Raw genomic sequence first — 7054 nt, 5'->3', positions numbered from 1 at the left:
GCATGCTTTGACTTCTTTTTTTTTAATCTTTGTGTATTCACTAGAGGTTTATTTTTCCTTTGTGTTCACCATGGGACTTATATGAAACATCTTATTGTTATAATATTCTATTTTGAACTGAAAACTTAAGTTCAATAGCATACAAATCCCACACTTCTACGTCTCTCCTCACCACCTTTTAGGCTATTGATGTTACATTTTACATCTTTCTATTTTGTTTATTTATCAGCAAATTGTAGCTATAGTTATTTTTAATACTTTGGTCTTTTAACTTTTGTATAGAGTCAAAAGTCATTTACACACCATTATTACAGTATTAGAGTATACTGGATTTGACTAAATATTTACCTTTACCAGTGAATTTTGTACAGATGGTCCCCAACTTACATTGGTTTGACTTATAATTTTGTGACTTTATGATGGGTTTATCAGGATGTTTCCCCATTATAAGTTGAGAAACATTTGTACTTTCATATGTTTTCATGTTGCTATTTAGCATTCTTTTGTTTCAACTCTAAGAACTTCATTATTTCTTGTAAGGCAGGTCTACTGGTGATGACTTCTCTCAAGTTTTCTTTGTCAGGGAATGTCTCTCTGTCCTTCATATGTAAAGGAAATCTTTGCCATGTATAGTATTACTTGTTAAGAGTTTTTTTTTTTTTTTTCTTTTTGCACTTTGAATATGTTCTCTCACTTCCCCCTGGCTTGCAAGGGTTTTGTTAAAAAGTCTGCTGATAGTCTTATGAAGGTTCCCTTGTGTGTAATAAGGCACTTTTCTCTTGGTGCTGTCAAGATGCTGTCTTTGATTTTTGAACATTTGATCATATGTCTCAGAATATTCTTCATTGGTTCTGATAGAGTTTGGATATTTGTCCCTGCCTAAATCTCATGTCGAATTGTAATTCTTAGTCTAGTGGGAAGGGTTTGGATCATGGAGGTGAATCCCTTGTGGCTTGGTGCTGTTTTCATGATAGTGAGTGAGTTCTTACAAGGTCTGGTCACTTAAAAGTATGTGGCTTCCTGGCCGGGTGCGGTGGCTCAAGCCTGTAATCCCAGCACTTTGGGAGGCCAAGACGGGCAGATCACGAGGTCAGGAGATCGAGACCATCCTGGCTAACACGGTGAAACCCCGTCTCTACTAAAAATACAAAAAACTAGCCGGGCGAGGTGGCGGGCGCCTGTAGTCCCAGCTACTGGGGAGGCTGAGACAGGAGAATGGCGTGAACCCGGGAGACGGAGCTTGCAGTGAGCTGAGATCTGGCCACTGCACTCCAGCCTGGGTGACAGAGCAAGACTCCGTCTCAAAAAAAAAAAAAAAAAAAAAAAGTGGCTTCCTGTAAAACCTGCAGAACCATTAGCCAATTAAGTCTCTTTTCTTTATAAGTTACACAGTCTCAAGTATTTATAGCAATGTACGAACAGCCTAATACAGGGTCAATCTTGCTTAGGGGTTTTTGAGCTCCATGAATCTGGATGTCTATAATCCTCTCAATATTTGGGAAGTTTTCAGCTACTATTTATTTAAATAAGTGTTCTTTAACTTTCTCTCTCTCTCTCCTTTCAGAAACTCCCATAATTAATAATATATTTGTATTTGATGGTGTCCCATAAGTCTCTTATGCTTCCTTCATTCTTTTTCTTCCTATAATTGGGTAATTTCAACCTTTCTGTCTTCAAGTTCACTCAGACAACTAGCCTATCACCAGGTGTACAGACTGGTGTGGCTTCCTGTGGGTTTCTGGGAAGGCTCCCCCTGGGTCACTGGGTAGTTCTCTGGACAGGCAGTGTTGGCCCCAGCTCATAGATGAGAGGGACTTAAAACAGTTGCAGGGCTGCTTCAGGTTCCACAGCTGAGACTAAGTTTGACAGGTCTGCCTCCAGGAACTCAGACAAGTATGTCTCCCCCTGGGGACCTCATGGGGCAGGACTGCTTGCAGTCTGCAGCTGACAGAGCTGAAGACAAGTCTCTTAGCCATTTCAGGGTCCACAGGAAGAAACAAAGTCAGCAGGCCAGTCACTCAAGGCATAAATGGCATGACTTTATCTGCGTTCCTTGGTGGGTGATTGTGGTAGCAGGATCAAGGCCAAACATGGCTGCAGCTGAGTTCTCAGGATGACAGGGCCATTTCCAGGTCTGGAACTGGGACCATAGCCTGTGAGATTTCTACATGGGCACAGTGCTACCCTCTAGAATGGCCTTACTAGGTCTTGAGCTCCAGTAGGGTTTCACAAACTCCTATCTGAATTCCAGAGCTCCCGCAAAGGCACTTTTGCCTTTGTTGCTTGAGAGGATACAAGCAGGGGAGCTCCTATTTTACCATCTTGCTGATGTCACTCTCTCCCCTTCTCAAAACACTTCCAATTATTCCACTGAAAAAAAATCCATTATCATTCATCTAATTCATTACTCCATTAATCAATATTTATTGAGTACATACTATAACAAAGGTACTGTTAAGAATTGGAGGAATTATAAAGCATGGTTTGTGTCCATAAGGATCTTGAGGTCTAAGAAGACAAACATAAGCAAGATATCAACATAACAATTTAGTACACTCAATCAGGCAGTATTTGCTTTAGAAGTGAAATGAGCTCATCTTGGGGCAGATGGAATTTTGAAATTTCCTGATTCAGATTAGTTTCTTACTAAGGCTAATTTTAATAGTATCAAATCTCACCCTGACTTAAAAAAAGAAAAAGGCAGGAAAGACAGGTCCCAATTTCAAGAAGAGTAAATACAGTTCTTTTATCACTAATTCATGACAGCTTGCTCTTATCTCTCATTATGAAAAAAGAAAAGAATAGAACAGTAGCAAGGATTACTTTTTGAGAAACCAGAATTTCAGGAAACAGGTATGTGTTAAAGATTGTTATCATGAAATTCACTTTCAATATTCTTTTCTTGTCATTTTAACATTAAGGAAAAAAACTCATTCAGAGAAATAATTTTCCCTTCCTTTTATAAGTATAAGCACTCCCTAGAAATAATTGGTAAACTCCTTAATTATAGATCTCGTCTACTTATTAACATCCTCTTCAATGGTCAATATTCACATCAATAGTGTTTTGTTAAATAATCCATGGAATAATGACAAGCAACTCTTTTAAAACTCAGAAATACTAAATTTTTACAAGTAACAATGAGAAAATATCTGCAAAAGTATGTTTTTTTGTATTTTATGGACACAAACCTTTCAGAAATTATCTAAATCAGAAATCAGGGTTTTGAAATAGTCTTTATTATAAAATTTTAGATATTGATAAGCTAATTTTTTAAGTTGAATTTTTTAAAGTATTTTTCTATGAAAAAATGATCTACATTATTGGACTGAAATATGGAGATATGTAAAATAAAAATTCTGAGATATTTACTCTATATTGCTTAGTAGCCACTATTACCCTTTCAGTATAGCATTTAGAAAAGCTTTCTAACTAAGCTGTTCAAGTGTAATAAGTCCAGACTCTTGGGAATGTAATTATCTTATTTGTTTTGAATCAGACTGTCTGCAGTTAGTCTAGTGTTTTAATAAGGTCTACAAGGATTAGAACTAGTCAACATATGAATTATGAAACCCCTAATCAACCTGAAGAACAGAAAAAAAATCAACTCATAGAAAAAATGTGGTACTCTTTCAAGACTGTGGAATACAATTCAGAACCATAGCAGGGATAGACTTGAAAACCAGGAAATATAAGTTTCAACTAAGAAAGGTTTTGTTGCCTAGGGGGATAAAATAGCATATACTTCTAAAGATGTGAACTTTCTTTTTTAAAAATAATCTGTGGGTTTATATCATCATGTAAACTTTCCCAAAAGAAATAGGAAGCTATTCATCTACTATAGCAAACAAAGTGCAGAAACATGTTATTGCAATATTTTAACAAACATCACAGGTAGTTTTAAAATGTAATCTTTAAGCTTACCTTTTTTGGAAAGAAAATGGTTATTTTTTTTCTAAGACATGTACCATTATATACTTGATGAAAATATTTTTCCATAACTTGTCATTGAGATTATTAGCTTTTCAGCATTTAATATGGCAAATGGTGGTTGACTTCTAGACTATTTTCTTCTAGTCAAACTCTGAAGATGTTATGTTTTAAAAATCTTAATAGGCAGAAATCTACAGTCCTCAAACTGAGGCTCAAAATGAAAAGATAAAGACAAGTCAAAGAAAGAATATTTATTTTGATGGAGCAAACAAATTCAAAACTAAGAAAATAGGGCAGTTTTCTCAGAAGAAATTAGCTCTCCAGTTGATTTAGAGAGAACTTACGAAGTAAGCTGTCTCACTGTGTATCCATCTATTAAGAAATCCACCTATAAAAAGAGGTCCACAAGGTGATTTCATGGGGTCTAGATAAAGAAACACTGTGGTATAAATATTTTTCCAACATTTACTTCAAGGAAAGGATCCCTGATTATCTGCCAGTTATTAAGTACCGAAAGGTGAATCACTTTTGATAAACTTGTTAAAATGTCTCTTAATTCCATCCAACTACTTTTCTTACAGTTCTTACATCTCAGTCTTCCCATATTAGTATCTCTTCTGAGATGAGAATGTGATGATCAGTTCATGAACATCATCTGTTTGGCAGCTGTTTCTGATTTATGAATAGTTTTGTTACAAACCAGCACCATGTGAGTTAGGGTCCCCTATGGCTCCTCCAGGGGCTGTATCATTTCTGATAAGACTAAGACTCTCTTAGATGGAGACCAGGCTCTCTACCAAAGGTAGCCATAGCTTGGCTGGCACATGCAGGGATCCGAGTGAAACTATTTATCATAAAGCCAGTGCTGGGAATTACAATCTCTATTGGTGAGTGGATTCAGAGTCCAATTCCCATTAGAACTGACCAAAGCTATTTTTAGTACCATATTAATTTATAAAAGTTACAGGAAATGTCTAAAAACATGGCAGTCAAGATAATTCTACAAAGTATTCTGAAGTCCCCAAATACAAACTGCCTGAACTTAAATATTGTTCAACTGATTAAGCAGAAAGGTTCTTGGAGAGCTAACTCTTTAAATATAAACAGCCTTTATGTTATCATTTAGATTCAGATTTAGAGTTCAGATAATATTTTAAAAAGGGGTTGAGGGTTTACTGTATCATTTTCTCCCTTAGGTGTTTTGGGATTTGTAATTTATTTTAGATTTGATCAGATTGTCTTAAGTCTCCTCAGTGGATGGAAAACAATTTGTCACACTCAGCTCTAACAGTAAAAAATGGGAACTTTGGAGACATGAAGTATAAAGAAATATCAAGTTCATTATATAAACAAAAGGGGTTATTTTACTGTAGGAGATGTAATAAGTAAAAAGCAATAATTGAATATTTACTAGATTAAATGGCAATGTAGGGAGAAATGTTTTCTAGTTTACCAAAAATTAAACAATGCATCAAGCACATTTTAGATTTATTTTATTATTTTTAATGAACTATGTTTAACATTTTACAAATCTTCAGGTTGTTACAATTTTCAGCAGTAAATATAGTAGTAACAGCAATAAATACACCGAAATATGAGATTTCTCTGAAAGAATACAAAAAATAGAAACACCTGGAAATAAGAAGGCAAAATGTCAATTCTAGATCTGAAATAGAAATTAATATAGCTGAATTCCTTTACAATGCTGGTACATGGGAAAATGAGAAACTCATGCGCCTTATAAATGAATGTGTGACTTTGAGCTTCACCTTTCTGGGAAGTTTTGAGGGACATCATTTGACCCACAGATCTCTAAAACCCTATAATACATATCGATACCAGAGGATTCAAACACATAGTGGCCTTAAAATGATTGCCAAAGCAAAGAAGTGCTTTCATTCCTCAACATTTGTGATCTTTGTGGTATACTATGTATTATAAAAGGGCATAATCCCTATACAACTGCATAAAGTCATAAAAATGGATTTATAAAGTCTCAAGATCATAATATGTATTCAAAAATACATATAGCTGTGCTTTAGTAAATGAATCCATCAGTTAGTCGAGAGATAGTTTTGCCTTTAATATATATCCAAAGTATATACAATGGATCGACAAATGTTAACAATTTGTGACCAAAATCATCTAGGTTTATATTTGAAAAAACCTTAGTTTTCAATTTAAAAATTTAAGAAAGTTGTGAATATTGTTTATTATCACTTGGGTTAAGAAAAAGTAGATGGCTTCAGCTTTTTAACAGGAAATTTGTGAACTACTCACAAATGAGAAGTCACACTCTTTTGATCATTAGAAAAGATAAATTGCCTATAATTACCAATTGAGAACAGCATGTGCAGTGTAAAAATAATAAGGTTTTATTCTGAAACCAAACAAGTAGTTCTAGAAAAGCCCTTGGGATACATCATCTCATTTCATTTCCCTTACACAAAAATGAATAAAATAAGCAGCATACCTGAATGGTATACCCTTACACCAATATGTGTATGTCATTACCAAGCTGAGATGAAACATTTTTATTTAAAGGTGGGAAAAATAAACACTTAAAATATAAAGTTTTGCTATATAGTTTCTGACTTCATTCCAACATAAACAATTTATCAATATATACTGTATTCAAAAAACAAGAAATACTACTCACATGCAAAATTTATTGTTCCAACATGAAACACTAGGTCTATATTTTTAATAAAACTGCACATCTGTTTAATTTGGCTAACTGAAAGAAAATGTACACTTAAAAAAGATGTTATATCCTTCTAATAATGCAAGTCTATATCAAAGGCACTTCAGCAGAGCACTAACTTTAACCTTTTCCAAATCATTTTCATTTGTGCTGCTTTTGATGTATGTTTCTGTGTAAGACCAATAAGAAGCCTTCTCTAATTGTTATAAGCCTTATCGCTTAAAAAAAAAAAAAAAAAAAAAAAAGAAAAGGAAGCCTATGTATTACCCAAAACATTTATTTCTTCTATGGATTGGAGTAATATATAGCAAATATTTACCTAGGGTCTTTATGTTCTTTGGGTTAACACAGAATGGTAGGAAAGTTATTTGACAGGTTAGATGTTGCAGAAGTTGCAGGAAAAATTTGCACATCTAG

The sequence above is a fragment of the Piliocolobus tephrosceles genome, chromosome 11 (assembly GCF_002776525.5).
Source record: "Piliocolobus tephrosceles isolate RC106 chromosome 11, ASM277652v3, whole genome shotgun sequence".
NCBI lineage: Eukaryota > Metazoa > Chordata > Mammalia > Primates > Cercopithecidae > Piliocolobus > Piliocolobus tephrosceles.
This window is presented reverse-complemented; position numbering follows the sequence as displayed.